Source organism: Cinclus cinclus, chromosome 1 (genome assembly GCF_963662255.1).
Source record: "Cinclus cinclus chromosome 1, bCinCin1.1, whole genome shotgun sequence".
In the NCBI taxonomy this organism is placed as follows: domain Eukaryota; kingdom Metazoa; phylum Chordata; class Aves; order Passeriformes; family Cinclidae; genus Cinclus; species Cinclus cinclus.
Genome location: NC_085046.1, coordinates 15,045,987 through 15,062,938, shown reverse-complemented (window position 1 = coordinate 15,062,938; position 16,952 = coordinate 15,045,987).

The window sequence follows — 16,952 nt, the reverse complement described above, 5'->3', positions numbered from 1 at the left end:
TCCACACAGCCTTTGTTGTCTCATTCCCATGTAGCTTCCAGAGCCAGCAGGCAGCTTGGAGAGGGTGAGGTAAAGCAGCAAGATGGTTCTGTGTGGGAGAGGGGAGGAAGGACAACCTCTCTGCTGCCTGGGTGTTTACAAACAGAAAGGCTGGTTTAGAAATCAAAAATAGCTATGGAAACTTTTATTTCAGCTTACACTTGAAGAATCCCCAGCCTTCTGAAGCTCAGGCTTTATTCTGAGAGAAGTCTCTTGCACAATCATTAAAGATGTGGGCTGTTTGTACTCTTGAGCAACAAACCTGCTGTAATTACTTGTGCAAACTGAGTAAATGTGAAGCTTGTTTCACTTGGGGGGCGGGGGGGGGGGGGGGGGGGGGGCAGATCTGTGGCTCCTCTCCAGCAGGGAGGAAATTAACTGCCAGCCCTCCATGTTTCCACAGAGATATGGGAGAAACACCACCGAATGCTGCAGAAGAGTCAGCAACATTCATATTTTTCTATTGGCAAGCTCAATATATTTCAACCAGCTTCAGGAGTGTTGCAGAAAAATCTTCTGGAACAGATGCCACCCTTGTGTTGTGCTTCTGCAGCCTACATCAGCATCTGATCCATCACTCTGGTTTTATGCTCAGAAAAATTGGGAACTAACTTGCTGCATAGCACCAACTACTAATTTTAATGACAGCAAACTTAACAAGGCATGAACAAAACTAATAATTTCATTTTCCAAAATCTACAGAATTGGAATATGTTTTGAGGGAAATCTTACATGGATATGTTATAGACACTCACACTACCAGCATTCTGGGAAACTTCAGCCCAGTTTCTAAGGATAATGCCATGGGTACTGTTTCTCCCATTTGTCCATGGATCCACAAGAAATAAAATAATGTGAATAAGATGCTTTCTTTAGACAATATCTGCAAAACATTCTCCATCTCTGGACACTCTATGCAAAACATCATCCAACCAGTCTGACCTGTGCTGTCTTTCTCTGGCCACCACTCCCTAACTCACCCCCATTGCCCTGTCCTGCATAAAACATGAACAACATCTTTTTGTCTTTTTTTGGGGAGTGATCTCTGTGCTCCCTTTATATACTGTCTTCCTCAGGCTTTTTTATGCTTCACTTCTTGCACAGGTCTCCACCCCTTCAGAGTTCTTTCTTTTATGGTCACAGAGCACAGGCTGGAAACAGAGATGGCTGTCTGATGTTCACCTTGAGGATGGTTTCCCTGGATGTCCAGGACACCAGGGTTTTTAAACAAGATTTTCCAGAAGCAGTTCCAGGACTTGAAGTTTCAGGATTACATCCCCTTCTGTGTCTTGTCCATTATCACAATTTTTTCTTTGTCTATTATTCTCTAATTAACCATAACCTACTGAATTCCAAACACTCAAGCTTGAGAAAATACATGATTAGGATTCAATATGAGAGGATCATGGTAGTTTTATAACCACCCTGGATATTTAAAGCATCTGGAATCTTGAGTACCTCAGTGCTCAGGACTTTGGCTTTTATTTTTTCAATTAGTGGAGACCAGCTGAGCTGAGTGAGGTGAATTGGATTTCCTCCTCCTTGTGTAACAAGGACTGTTGCTGTCAGATCTTCTTTCTGTGAATAGGCATGACTGGCCATCACACACAGCGGCTATTACTTTATAGATCTATGTTGATTTTATTTTATTTTTTAACTTCACCTTGAAAGAAGATGATGATATTCTCTCTGCTGCAGCCAGCCATGACTTCCAGAGGTATATCTGCCTTTCCACAAAGGTGGTAAATCATTTTTCTGTGGAGGTGATTGTCTTCTCTTCACACATTAGCTTATTTAAAATATATTCCTTGGCACGTGTGTAGCCAGCTCACCTTGGCAGAGCTCAAAGCAAGATCTCAGCTAAAATTTTCTTATGCTGTCAAATCTGCCACCTTATCCTTGGGTAAAGGGATACATTCACTGAGCTGTGGTTGCTGCAGAGGGTTACATTGTCCCTCTGTTCTATTGCCACTAGGACTCAAAATAGGTAAAACCAAAACCAAGGCTTTTTAGCTGTATTTCCAAACCTTGAAAGACCTGAAGATACACAGCAATTTTTGTTGTGGCTTCACTGTAATGGGGCACCTATAAGATAATGCTTCCTAGCAACAATTTTTTCCATTTCCTTTCAGGCCCTGGCACCTGAGCTAGCCAATGCATTTTAAGATGCATCAAGCAGGACAGACATTCCCATCTCAATTTCCACCAAGACTCCTGGGACTGGACATGTGTTTGCTGGCCAGTGACAAAGACATCTTGACACCTAGAGAGTGTTTCTGTGCCTTATCATTTCATTTCTGATGCCAGGCACATCCTCAGACTTTGAAAGAAAAATTCAGCCTAGTACACCTCCTTCATGATTTCTGCTTCCTGGGTTTCACTGTATGAGGTCTGGAGGTGTCACAGCTCCAGATGTGGTTGCACAGCATTGGAAAACCATTGCAAAGACCAGGAATCATCCAGGTGTACATCCATGTTAAGCAAGGCATCCTAAACTCTGTTTCAGAAAACAACTGCAGACTGTATAGTGCAATGAATACTATTATCTTTTAAAGTTAGAGCAGTAATGAGTGAGAAAAGAAAAACAAAACAAACAAACAAAAAGTCAAAAAGCCTGGCTACACAGCAGCTTTTATGAAGAGGATTAGCTGGTCCAGCCCTAAGTCATTGCTATTTCTTTTCTGTAGGATCTTAGAACTGGAATTCTTCACAAGTCCTCCATAATATGCTGTTAATGACTTCTGTAAAGTTCTTTGTAAAATGAGTTAAAAAAGGATGCTGGTGCCTCATTGTTGCCATTTTCATGATTTTGCAGGCACAGCATCCCTCAGCAGTGAGGTCTTCTCTGGCTTTTATCATCCAAGATTACACTGGTGCTGATGACTTAACAAGATCTGACAAGACCACAACACAGGGCAGTATACCTGCAGGTAAAACAAAGGTCGCTTTGGAGTCATTTTCTCACAGTCTGGAGCACATAAATGTTCAACTCTTGGATGTCTTTCAGTGGCAAGGGGAGACTGGTAGCCTAATAAATTCAGCTGTGCCTGTTGGAGGTGCAGCTGGATCTCCTCCGTGGGCTTCTGGTGGTCTGTAGAACATCACCAGCACAAGCCCTGTGTGCAAATGAGTTAATGGCTGAGATAATTTAGCAACCAGCTGTCAGATGCAGGAGGAGCAAGCACAAACTCAAATCCTCCTTGAACCCTTCACCCAAAAGGCAGCAAGAAGTTATCCTAGCCTGTTTTAAACTGCAGGGTCCACTGTGACCTACTGTGAGGAGTTTCCTGTAGTGCTGGGAAGAGTGTTGCCCTCTGTGCCTGACTTGTCCTCACCAGAGCTACTCAGGGATAATGTACTGTGGCTGAATCGAGGAAATTAAGAGGAGGACTTGGTCTCCATTGTGAACTTCTGTGTGCATACAGCCTGATTTTACAGTCTGATTTAGTCCCCATTGCCATTCCCTCAAAGAATCCACAGCTACATGCATTCATCCTTGTGAATGTCCTCTGTAGCTAATGCCCAGTTTATTTCAGTCCCTTGGTAAGACTTTGATATCTGTCAGATCTTCTTATGGTCATCTTTAGGACAGATATCTTTGCTTATCTTGGCAGGGGATTGTACCAGATGACCTTTAAAGGTCCCTTCCAACCCAAACCATCCTAGAATTCTGTGATATGATGCAATCTCATATAATTTTCTCTCCCAACTACTGTATCTGTGTTTGCACAATGAAAAATGCATTTAAATAACCATGAAAAAAGGCACAAATCACCCAGTTACACTCAGCCTAGGTAATGTAAACCCATTTTCCTTCCCTTGCTGGGAGCACTGGAAAGGCAGAGGTGTAGCACTTGTGTTACCAAGTTGTTTACAGAGCACTTGATTACCACCCTTTCTACTCCCAGCACACCTTGCCTCTCTTTTAGAGAACAAATTCTTTTGGGTCTGTTTTGAGCTGGTTTGGGGCAGTGTGACATGGCCAAGCAAACGACACAAATGCTGGCAAGCATAACATGTTTTCTTCCTGGAGTTTTTTTCTATGACAACCCATGAGTGTTGGCTATGATTTTCTGATTTTTCTTCCTTTCCACTGGAGACTTTGTCTGTCATGCACAGTGACAGGCTGAATTTGTAAGACTTATTTTCTTGACACAAAATCTGGATGCAGATAAGCCATATTCCCCAGTGCCCAGTCACAGCACAAACAACAGAGCCATAAAGACTGCGACCCATCTGAGCCCCCGGGTGCAGGTTTGGGCAGGGCTTCAGAGAGGAATGTTTGCATCATAGGCAGGGGACTGCCCTCAGCAGAAACTCTGGACCCTGTGGTGCTGGGGGGGAAACACAACCTTCTTGAAATGAGAGTCTGCCACCAGGAGCATGACAACCAACCTAAGAGTGACATAAGTGTAGCAAGGATAACTTTACCCCTTTACTGGGCTCTGCAGAGCCATCAAGCCTGCTGGAGTGGGGCTGTGAGTGTGCTTTTGTGCAGCAGAGCTGCCTGCAGTCTGGCAAAAATTCTGTGGTGGAGTTGGAAGAGAGACAAAGCCAAACTGCATGTTAAGATGGTTGCTGCAGAATGCTTTATCTGCGTCATCTTTCCTACCATTTTCTGTGATCCAGAGAAGTGAGACTTCCTCCTGTGACTGATTATATTATTATTTATTAGAACATCTTGGGCACTGGCAGTTTGGAGCACCCCATCCCAGGGCTTTAGGAGGTGTGCAACCACTGTGAAGGCAGCCCCTGCCCCAAGCAGCCCATGATATAAAACAGAATAATGGGTAGATAAAACAAGGAGATTGGGAGGCAGTAAGAGAAACCAGTGGGACAGGTTTGGGAGGCATGTCAGCCAGTGATGTCAGCTCACCAGTGTAATTTTAGGGGAGCTGTGCTGGTAGAGGTGTGATTTGAGAGAGCTTTGGGCTGTTTCTAATGGGGGCTCCTCACTACCCAGGAGACAACAAGAACTTGCTGGCAGAAAATGTTCATGGGCTTTGCTGTGTGTTGGGAGAGTTGGCAGCAGTGGCATCTGAGAGATGAGATGCTCTGAAGGCCTTGGAAGCCAAGGCAAGTAGATACAAGCAAATTCCCATGCAGTGCCCTGACTGATAGATCTTTTTCACTCTGTGGATTCAGGGTGTCTGACTCTGGCAATCTGCAGGGCCATAATATTGACCACAGTTTCACCCTCCTCCTCTCCTTTAATTTTCCTTCCTTCCTTTGTGCAAACAAAGAAAATGCACTGGGAATTCCTTTGAAGACAGCATGGTTGGGGTTTGCACTGGAATTTCATAAGGAAGCTTATGAGACATTATAAGATGTCTTTAGAAAAAGACTCTTTGAACCTTTTATCTTAATGTATTTACCTCTAGAATACACAGGCTTTGCATTCAAGAAAAGCACTTTACAGGGAGAAAATTAAATACATAATGACTTGCAGGAGACCAGCAGACTATATCCTGAGAAATTTTACTGTGGGTTAGCACTAGGGAAATTAAACCACTGACATAGTTTTGACCTTGATTTTGGGATTTCTGTACCATGACATAAAACAATTGAGTTAGGAGGAATATTTTGTTATTGATTCCTATAAATAAAGTAGGAGCAGGATGCTGTAGATCAGTATCACTCATAATGGTGTAGTAGGTAGAAAATTCTGTTTCAATATTTCATTTCAGTTGTAAGAGCTCATATTGCCTTAGGTGAGTGTGATATAAAAAAAAATCACATAATAACAGGTTATTGTGCAATGGGCTGTAAAACCATCAGAAAAGGGTGAAAGCTTTTTTTTTTTTTAAGTGAAAACTAACTGAATAAAGTACCTGAAGTAATTTCTGTTAATTTTCTGGCGTCCCTCTGGTTACCTTCTGGTAAATGCTGAAGACGTGCTGTAACTTCTGTTAGCAAAGTACTGTTGACTTACATAAAATAAAGAAAATTATTATATACAATTGGATGAATCACATTAGTTAGGAAGACAGGAAACTTCAGATACAATGTATTCTTCTAACAACATACATCGAGAGGAAATAGTGAACACCAAGCTATGTGTTTCATGGAGAAGATGACTGAGAGGGCTGGTGGTGTTTTCCTTAGGCAATGTGAGAGCACTAGCATGGTCTTGGTCAATCATTCATTGAACTAATGAAGCTGTGTCTAGAAAAGAGGAGATTGCATTAGGTTGGTCTAAGGCACCTTTATTCAAGGTGTATCCAAGGCCACAGAGGCACAGCACACTTGGCTAAACCTGTTTCACCAAAGCCCAGTCAAACTGCAGAGCAACTTTGGCATTTGGCATTCTTGAGATCTTCTCTGCAGCTCTGAACAGATGAGGATGTTTAGTACTTTTTACAGCAGTGTTTTGGAGAGCAAGTGGACATGTGTGTACTCTGACAGATGATTATTTACAAAAGATTCTCTAAAATCTATGGCTTTGGGGACCTTCTTGATAGATGCAGTGTTACACATAAAATTAGATTATTTAAAAATCATACTGCTGTAGAATTGCACAGCCCACGTTTTGATCACCTATGGATATTTCACCTGCACTTACCAGCAGTGGCAGTATTGTTATAGGATTTTTTTGTCTTTTTATTGTCATGCTATCCCTTTAGCCTAAAACAAGGTATGATGACTGAAGTTATGGGAAATAGTTGCCAAGGCAGGTCATGGATCAGGTCATCTCCCTTACTTTGTCTTTGTAAGGAGAAGTGTGCCCAGAACTGCTGGGAAATAAAGGCAGCTTAACAAGGTGATCTGTCCAGGACACCTACCCAAAAAAACCTTGTAGTCATTCAACATTGCCTGAATAAATGTAAAAATACAACAGAACAAGAATCTACTGGTTTGAAATAATAATAATAATAATAATAATAGTAATAATAATAATAATAATAATAATAATAATAATAATAATAATAATATGGATTTGCTGTGGAATTAATTACGGGTTAAAGTTCTGTGCTAATTTTTATCTCATAAAATAGTGAAAAAAGCACTGAGGCAACAGATCTGTCTCTTCTGAATCACTACTTCAGCTATTGCATATCTGAATATTGTGAATCAGAAATTACATTGGGATTTAAGTCTTTAGCAAAACTGGTGTTGAAGTGTCTTTAGTTGCTCTCCTGCCAGACTCACTCTTCCACTGGAACAAGTTTTATGAGGTCTTGCTTTAACATCTGTTCAAGTTCCTATGCAAAGTCTTGACTTATAAATAAAACATGTAATATATACATATGTACTTGCGTGTGTAAACCTACATGCAACCATGTAGATTTTGCTGCTTTGTGAATTCCTAAACGCTTTTAGAGTCAGACTACTTTGCTTTGGTGGCAAATGCTGCAGGCAGAGAACTCTGTGATGAAAGAGAGGAATGATTCCTGCAGCTCTGTGTCGCAATCTGTGCAGGCAATTCCTGCCTGCTGAAGGGGCTGATTGAACAGAGGCTCCCCAGTGGAAATAAGGAGTCAGTCAGCACACCAGCTGAGTCCCTATCAACTGATCCTTGCCATAATTTAATCTCTTTTCCTCCCCACTGTTTATGACGTGTTTTATTTTGCTGTAAATGTTTCTCACCTGATGTTCAGATCCACCCCTGCGGTAGCATCACAGCACCCAGCCCTGATCCTGGCCACATGTCTGTCAGCAGCCAAACCAGTTGTGCCAGATGGCTCAGAGCTAATGGAGAGACTAGTTCCATTACGACTAGCCCCTATGGTGGATGAATGGAGTTGATAGCTCCCAGCTCTAGCTAAATTCTGCATTTAATTAATTTAGTTTAGTAATTCTGCATCTCCCACTGGCTGCTTAGTTCTCTACTCTGAATAGATTTTCCCTGATACCTTCTTTCTTATCTGAACTTTTATGAATGGTTTTCCTGTGCCAGTTTTGCTTTGCTTTCAGTGGATATGCTTGGACTTTCCAGTGGCAAAACCCTCTTTGGACAGATGGTGACTGTGAAAATCCCCAGTCTCTCCATTTAAAGAGACCATGAGAGCAAACTTGCCTGTACAGCAAAGTGTTCCCATAAATAGCAGGCTTATTTGGTAAAGGGTGGTTTTGTTAGTCAGGGAAGGGAGAGACATTTCACTGCAATTTTGTATCACTAGATATTTAGGTTCAGAAATATCTTTATCCGCTTTGGGAATGCAAAACTTCCTGTTTTGACTTGCACTCTAAATATATATAATTTTTAAATTACAGGTTTACGTCAAGAGAACAATTTAGTCAAGTATTACTTTCTTTGGAGAATACATCCTAGTTGTTACTCATAAATTAGGGCATGCATTCAAGCATAAAGTATGTACGGATATATTAATTAAAACCTGTGATCCACTTTATGGGTTTTCTGCTGGAAACAGTTCTTTTGGACATGGGTGCAATTGATACAAAGCTGGAAAAATGAATGACAAAGGGGGTCTGATTGGAGGTGAGGGGAGTTACTGGTCAGGAAGGACAAGAGGACATGTCAGAGATTTTGGAGTTCGTGCCTTGAGGCAGCCTGTCTGCACAGCAGAGCTGAGCTGGGCTGTGATCAGGGAGTGCTTTGCCTTCCATCCTCCTCTGCTCAGACAAGCTGGTAACTTCACAGGGTGCAGCAAAGTCCACCAAGGTTCAGCCTTGTTTAGCCACCCCAGAACCTGAACACTAGAAATTTGTCCTTCAGTACTGGGCTGTCTCTGTGCTGATACTTGCTCTGATCCCTCAGTTGCAAAAAAACAGGTATAAGGTGCCCCACGCTGTGGATGTCTTTGTTAAGGAAACTTTCCTGTCTGAAGGCACACAGCTTGAGCAGTTATTTTGTTACTTAGTTATTGCACCAAGATTTAATTATTATTCTAAGGACTGGGACGTCTGAGACTCTGCTATGGGAAACCTGAGGTTGAACCAGTGGGGAAACCTGGTCTCACTATGAGAGTGGGGTGTGTGTCTCTGTGAGGGGCCTCAATCCCACCTTAGGTGGTGTGAGTGTGACTGCCAGAGTGGCTCTTGGATGGTTGGAGAGGGAGGTTTCCTTGGTATTCCAGCTAGATGTGTTGCAGATAATACTGCAGGAGGTTTAACCACTAGCGACAGTGACTTGGGCATGTCTCTAGCCTCCATTTCTTTGAAAGGGTAAAAGTTTTCTACCTGATCTCTAGACAAGGACAGGGTGGTTCAGGGATGAAAGGCTGCTGGATTTTGTTCAAGGAGCAGCCTGCTGCAGTAAGAATGCAAAATGTGCGAGTGGAGCAAGCTTTACGCCACTTCACACCTATGAGAGTTGCAGGAAGGATGTAGGTGGCCCATACAGCTCTGAAGGTAATTTTTTTCCCAAAAGCTCACCAATCAGGAAGAGATCCAAGATTTTGTTCCAAGGTTCTTCTCAATCAAAAGTTTGGACATATTTTTTTCATGGGGAGTTTACCCCCAACAGCTCTAATGTATAATCACGAGAAGACTGTCCCTCTAAAAACAATTTTTCACATCTGTTTTCTGGTGGCTGCTGCATTTCCTGAGGTTTATACTGATCCATGAGCAACTTTGTCATGAAATGCAAGCACAGTGCTTGAATGTATTAAAAGAGTTATCATATGAAAAATAGCAAAATTACATGGTCTTCTGAATACTGTATAGGGATTATCTGTATGCAATTCAAAATAACATGCTTAAAAATGTGTGTTTTACTCCCATGTGAACTGCCATAATAAAATCTGAACCTGTCCCAAGGGATATTTGTGGGCATCAGTGTCACATCCAGCAGCATAAGGCCAGTGCTAACTTTGAGTACAACCTCTGTCTTCCTCTGGGGCTGGGAATGGGAGTCAGGCTATGCCCCTTTGGAAGACTAATTCTGCTAGGCTTTGAATTGCTTAGTGCACCTCCTCTCATGGAAGCCAGTTTACAATTCATACAAATGGCCTGGTTGTGTTGATTTGCTCCAGCAGCCTTGTGGAAGGAAGATGGTTAATTTATATATCCTGCTTTCACTTTAGGGCATTTTATGAGATATAAATATGAGAAACAACCATTGTCCCACCCTTCCAGAGCTGCATTTGGTGTAGCATAGACAGTGATGTGTTTTGGTGTCACCTTGGCTGATGTCTCACATGTAAGTTTTTGATATAATCTCTGTGTTCCATGTGACAGTCTCAAATGCTCACCTGCACTGTGTTCATACCTAACTCTCAGCCTTTCCCTAGTTTTAGAGTAATCTGCATTACTCTGTATAGTACTTCCTACACAAACCTGCCCCAAGGAATATTTGGTTCTCAGTGCAGAGGATAACAACATCTGTTTGTGACCACTGTGGTAAAGAGAAATTGCCATAAGAATTTGGCAATGAGTTTTGAGTTTTCCCCATTAAGCTGATTCAGCAAAGCTAAAATGAAATGGCCTGTCAGAGCATGCCAAAGGGAGCAATTTACTGCTCAGAGAGCTTGCAAAGTGTCTCTTTGTTTGTTTTCCCCAATATCTCAACCCCAAAACTTTCAGGAAAATGATAAACAACGCTTCATTTTGTTTACGTAAAAGAAATTGAAATTACTGCACATCGCTATCAGTCACTGGCCAGGCCTCAGCCCAGAATGATTTTGGCTAAAGAAACCTTTACAACTGAATGTACCCACCCTCCTGCTCCACAGTTCTGTGAAATCTCTGAACCAGGGTCACTGTATCACTGCTAGCCCAGGATGTGTGGAGAACCTGCTGAGCCCACCCATGTTGCAGCAGACTCGGGTATAGAAGATCCCCCAGCTTCCTCCACTTATTTAATCTTTCTCATACCACTAGATATCCCCTTTGGAGCCAAATTCCAAAAACACTGCCCATCCTATTCCTTTTCATATTGGCAAAATTATTTTGTCCAACACATGCACACATGCATGTATACACACACATAAACTGGTTCCAGCTGTTGTAAATTATAGCACAGAAAATGCCTTTTTCTTTTAAAAAAAAAAGTGAATGGAGGATCATCACACAAACCAGATAGTGAGGGAGTATATGTTTCTCACTAGTGACTAGATCTTTCACATGTTTACCTGCATGCTTGTATTTCCTTGCTATTGGTCGCTCTTTTTTTTTTTTGTTTGAAAATTGCACTTTATGAATTCTCATCTTCTCTGGAAATAACATTTTGGTCCATGTTTTGGGCCTGAATCTTGGGTTAGCTCAGCAACATTCATAGGAGCAACAATGCCTTTATTAAAGGCCATCACTAAAGCCTCACACCGAGTCTCAAAAGGAAGGCAAAAATTTTGCTAAAAGGTTGTTTGAGACTTTTGCTGTCTTAATGATTTTTCCTTGGGACATATTCAGGTTTGTATTAAGACATTTCATATGTAGGAGAAATGGTATTTCTTTTCTCTAAGTATGTAAGTTACTCAAGAGGTCAAAGAAATGTCATTCTTAGAGTATCCAAAAAGATTAGAGTGAACAGAGAAAACAACTTTATTCTTATCTTGTTGGACTGTTCTGCTCCTGCATGTTGGCAAGTTTCTGATGTCATTGTTCTGTTTGAAACGTGTTATGGATTTCTGCAACTAATATTAAGCAGCTGAAGTGTTGAATAGCAGATGGGATAGAAGCAGACCTGGTACAGACCCACCAGAGAGGAAAATATGTCATTCACAAAATATGAAATCCATGCCTAATGTCAACTATTTGCATTTCTCTCCTTATTGGTCCTCAGTCTTCAAAATTCTATTTTGGTCATTGAAGCATCACATCTGACAGGCTGATTTGTGCTGCTGTTCAGGCAATATAACAAACAGTAAAATAAAGCCAAGTTCTAGGAGGGTATTAGAACTGTTGCCAAAATGTGCTGAGAAAAATCTGCTAAAATTAACAAGTGCATTGTTTTCCTTGAAAACATTATCTGTCCTGAAAATGAAGTTCAAGACAGTCATGTTTAAACCCATAGGCTTGGGCCAATTTCTAATCTTGTTTACACTGACATCAGAAGTTGGCTTGCAGTATGCTTACACTACACCTCAGTGCCATTAGCAGCAACTGCAATAGAACTAAGGGCAATTTTTGAATATGTTCTACTTTACGTCATATATCTATGACAATGTCACTTAGCAAATGAGACATTTCTTTTATCTGTCTGCAGAAAATGCATAGATCAAATTAACCCCCAGCCAGAAAGAAGCTAACAGACCTCCCAGCTGAATTTTAAAATATTCCATTAGCTGAAGTTTTTCTTTGCAAGAAACATTACTCTGTCTGTAAGTAATTTTTGCTTCAACCACAAAGAATACATTGGTGCACAGAAAATTTCTTTCAGGAATAGCTAGTTAACCTAGCAATTTAAAACTGCTCTGAGTGTGGGAACAGTAAATAACCTTGGTTTCTGCTTTTCTAAGTCTGTTACAGAAAAGCTCCATGATCTGTTAACTTCTTAGTCTGTATAATTCTTTTTGCAGAGACAAGACTAAGGGCTTCCAGTGTCTTCTGCCAGTGCCATATTCCAAGCCTGGTACCAAAGACCAGACAAAGAAACAATGCAGTCAGGCAACACATGCCAAAGAATCCCAGTCTGATCGTGCATAAACTGTCAGGAGTTTTTGGATGATATTTCAAACAAATATTCAGAGACTTGGCAAAAATATATAACGGCTGAGGTTAAAGAGTATATGACCTGGGAAACCAGACCTTTTTCAAGTATCACCCAATTTTCTGTACATTTTCTTTTCCTGCCAGCAAACTGCTAGGCATCCAGCAGCATCTCCATCAGTACTGCAAGGCAGTAAGTACAGGGTTCCATAGAGGCAAAATAATAATTTAGGTCTATTCTAGCCTTAACAATTCTATGATTCTATGCTCTCCACATTTGCATATATTTGCAAATACATTTGCACATATTTAAGCGCTCATGCACATTTATGTGTGCCAGGGAGGTTGAGATGGGATAGGAAAAATTTCTTCACTGAAATCACTATCAAGCACGGCACAGGGTGCCCAGGGAAATGGTGGAGTCACCATCCTTGGAAGTATTTAAAAGATATGTATTCATGGCACTTAGGGACATGATTTAGTGGTGGACTGGGCAGTGCTGGGTTAACAGCTGGACTCAGCAATCTCAAGGGTGTTTTCCAAACAAAACTATTCGATGATCCTCTGTGTGCTCACTCACTGTTGGACCCAGCACAGAGCACTGCTGCTGATTCACTGGCAGAGCTTCACCCCATTCTCACTCACCGTTTTCACGGTTTGTCTGAGCCAAATGCCAAACATATTTGGCTCTGTTTTGCTGTGAGGTCTGATGAGCTCACAAAAAAGGAAAATCCCCTCAAGACATTGCAATAGAAATTAACCAAAATACTTCCTCTTGGGGAAATGCCCTAGCAGGCATGAATCAAAAGTCAACAACATGTAGATTACAGAAAGTCCTTCCAATCCAGTGCCATATATGGATCATACCCAGCAGGATGATGCCAATCTGGATCAAAATCAGCACAGGCAAGGAAAAGGGCTTTCTAGAGCTGAATGTGAGTGTACAGGTTGGCAGATAAGAGTCTTCAGTCTTCACTGTGAGTCCAAACATTTTGTGCTGGTTGTGGGTTCATTTAATTTCATTTTTAGTTCATTTCACAGACAGTTTTCATGTGGAAATATCCATGCTTCCCCCTTTATCCGTTCAGCCATGAGATGGTCATCCTGTTATCTGCAAGGAATCATCAACCTGACAAATCTTAACCTGGTGCTGCCTGAACCTGTCAAGTCTCCTATTTGCACTGTGGCAGCACAGCATATGTGGGCATGATGTCTTCAGCTGCTTGGAAATTTTGTCTAGTATCAAGTAGCATGAGCTGCTGTAAACTCAAGCACAAACATTAATTTCTCTCTGTGATGGCTGTCAAGTCATATGTATGGTCCTGAGTGCAGGGGACACCAAGCTCCAGCCGAGGATTCTGGTAAATACAATTTCATTTGCACAGTTAACTTTCTCTATGTCTCTGTGTGAAACAGAACTTTCTCAGGAGCAAGCTCTGGCAGAACAAACTCACAAAGCCTCTCATAGCCCATCATCTCTCTTCTGCTTTTTGTGAAGGTGTACTTCTTCTACCTAAAATTCATATTGAGCCACAGGTAGTCAAAAGAAGCATGAACACACACACTCACAACTGCTTTTTCTCCTGAGGGGAAGGATGAAAGGTGCTGACCAGCGTGTGGCAGAGTTTGGTCGTGTGACGTGGCACAGGCAAGTTCAGCACACAGGCATTGGGGTGGGGAGGGAGGAACAGAAACCAGTAAAATAGAGCAGCCCTTCTCACACTCCATGGGCTTTGATAGTGATTTGAGAAATGTCCTGTTTGTGACAAGGAGTGGAAGCAATCTGTTGGTCTGTACATACTGCCAAGTGCCTCGTGCAAGGCATGTGTGTTACCAATTGAGACCTCTCTGTGTCCCATGAGAAGGGCCCAAGTCACAGTCCCCTGTGGGCTAAATGGGAGAGTCTGGGACACTGCACCAGGCTCAGCAGTTGAGCAGCATGGGAGAGCTTCTGGGAAAAGGCAGGTGGAAAGAGGGCTCATAAAAGGGCTGGCGGCAACAGTAGGCATCAGGAGAATGGGGTTTGTGGGAAAATTATTATGGGGCAATCCAGCAAGTTAGGGAGACAGTATGGTGAACAGAGAAAACAGAAGTAAGACAAAACTTGTGAGCACAGAATGTAACCTTTTCATGTGCTTGTGGTCTGAGGGAAAGAGAAGGAATGACTGTGTGTAATGGCTTCAGGAGGTGAAGTATATAGGCATTATGCAAGCACCAACACCACCATAAATAAGCCACAGCTTAAAAAAATGTACCTCCTGACTGCAGGAGGTAACATGGGTGTTGTGTTAAAAAGCCCCACCTGCTGATGAACCAACAACATCCATGAGGATGGAAGAGAACCTAGGGGAGGTGGAAGTCCGCTCTCCATGCCCTGTGCAGAAATGTCCTGGATTAAAGGTAGTTTGGCAGGGTAAACATCCTCCTTTCTCCACCAGGGACAAATATCACTCATTTTCCCTGCAGAAGGGAGGACTTCCAGTGTCCTGTGCAAGGTCCCAGTTGAGCACATTGCTCTTCCTGCCACTGGCTTCAGCCATAAACATCGCCCAGCACCTCTCCCAGCATTAATTAATGTAAGATGTGCATCCAATCACACAAACAGAGGGCATATATCTACATATAACCTGGTCTGTTATTAAATACTTGGCAACCATATCCAGCTCCTATGGCCATCACCCAGCCCAAAAAACCTCCAAATTTTCAAAGATACAGAAATGTTTGGCTATTCCCCTCCTCTGGCCAAATGCCTCTCAGCAACATCTGCAAAACGGTTGTAGCTTTGCAATGCAAAACTAGGTCAAGATTGTCAAAGCAACACGAGTTTGAAGTTAAGGTGTGACTTCTATCCATGTCTCCCCATGATGAGCCTGAATTTAAAGCAGCAATGTGTATTATGCAGTTAACATTAGAAAATCACAGGATCGTCCCAATATTTTGAAAATCTGTTTATTTTGTTCTAGATCTATCCTATAGTTCCCTATTTAGTTGTTTCTTATCTTTTGGAGACCCAGTTCTCAGGTTTAAAATCAAATGCTGCTTTTAAATAATTATTGAATGATGGGATGTGCATTCTCACAGAATGAGCTGTTAGCCCACGTAATTCAATAAAGGAAGGTCCTCTGCAGAAGCAGCAATCTTGCTGCTGCAAGTTGCAAACACCTCACCTTTTATATGGCTATATTTCTATGGATATATTATGGTCTAAATCTAGGTGTTCAATACATTCTTAATGGCACTTCCACTTCTGTTAAAAATTGCACTATCTTGTTCTGCCACTTTTGGTAAATATAATTAAGCTCCTACAGAGATTTCTGTCGTGGAGACACCAGCAAGCCACAAAACTGAAATTGCTATGATCTAGTTGGTAGGGATTTTATATTTAATGTGTGTTTAGTTGTATTGTATCTGGGATATACTGTGAAAAATACCTGATACTAAATTATCCTCAATTTTTTACAGACTTCCTTCGTTTCTCCTTCTCCCTGACAGCATGGTGCAAGGCCTGTCACTGCAATAATGGGACACCAAAGTAAAAAAGACATCTGTCATGGATTTGGCCAGATGGCATATTTCTGTTTTTAAATCCAGTTGTGAATTGGGATAAAATTAAATGAATAATTTTGAAAAGAAATGGAGACTGGAGAGACAAGATCACAAAAGTCAAATCTTTTTGTTCTGCTGCTATTAAAATGAAACCGCATTTTTCTTTCAAAAACTCATTTTGAAAGCCAGCAAAATTAGTTTTAAAAGGTCTTATCTCATGAACAGTAAATGAAATGTCTCATATTGGGTCAAATAAAATGCTTGTTTGAACAAAGCTGGGGCTTTTTTTTTTGAGCATTTAGTTTTTGCAATCATACCAACAATGCAATTATTTAAATTTAAATAATCCTGCTCTGATCTATAAAACTATAGACTGAGACTAATTTCTTTAATACTCACCCACTTACTTTGGAATACTATCAAAGCATCTGAACTAGTACCCAAAATTTTGATCAACATCAGAGCGTAAAATGCAGTTTTATGCACTAGTTGAGGCAATGAAAAGGTAGTTACAATTAAATCCTTCCTTTGAGCAATACTTTCTTTTCACTGAATACTTTTAAAAACAGGAAGATAGACAAGAAACAGGAACTGGAAATTGTTGCATCTTGTGCATGACTGATTGTTAAAGAAATGCATAAATCTGTTATTTTTCAGAGAACTGATGAAAATATTCCTTCATTGTTTCAAATGATCTGTATTCCATGTCCAAAATTCAAGTGATGTACGTTTTTACTGTCAACACAGTAAAAGGTATGCTGGGATCCCCTGGAGTGCCCTGGGTTTCAGGGTGGTACTGGGCACAAATGCCATGCAGT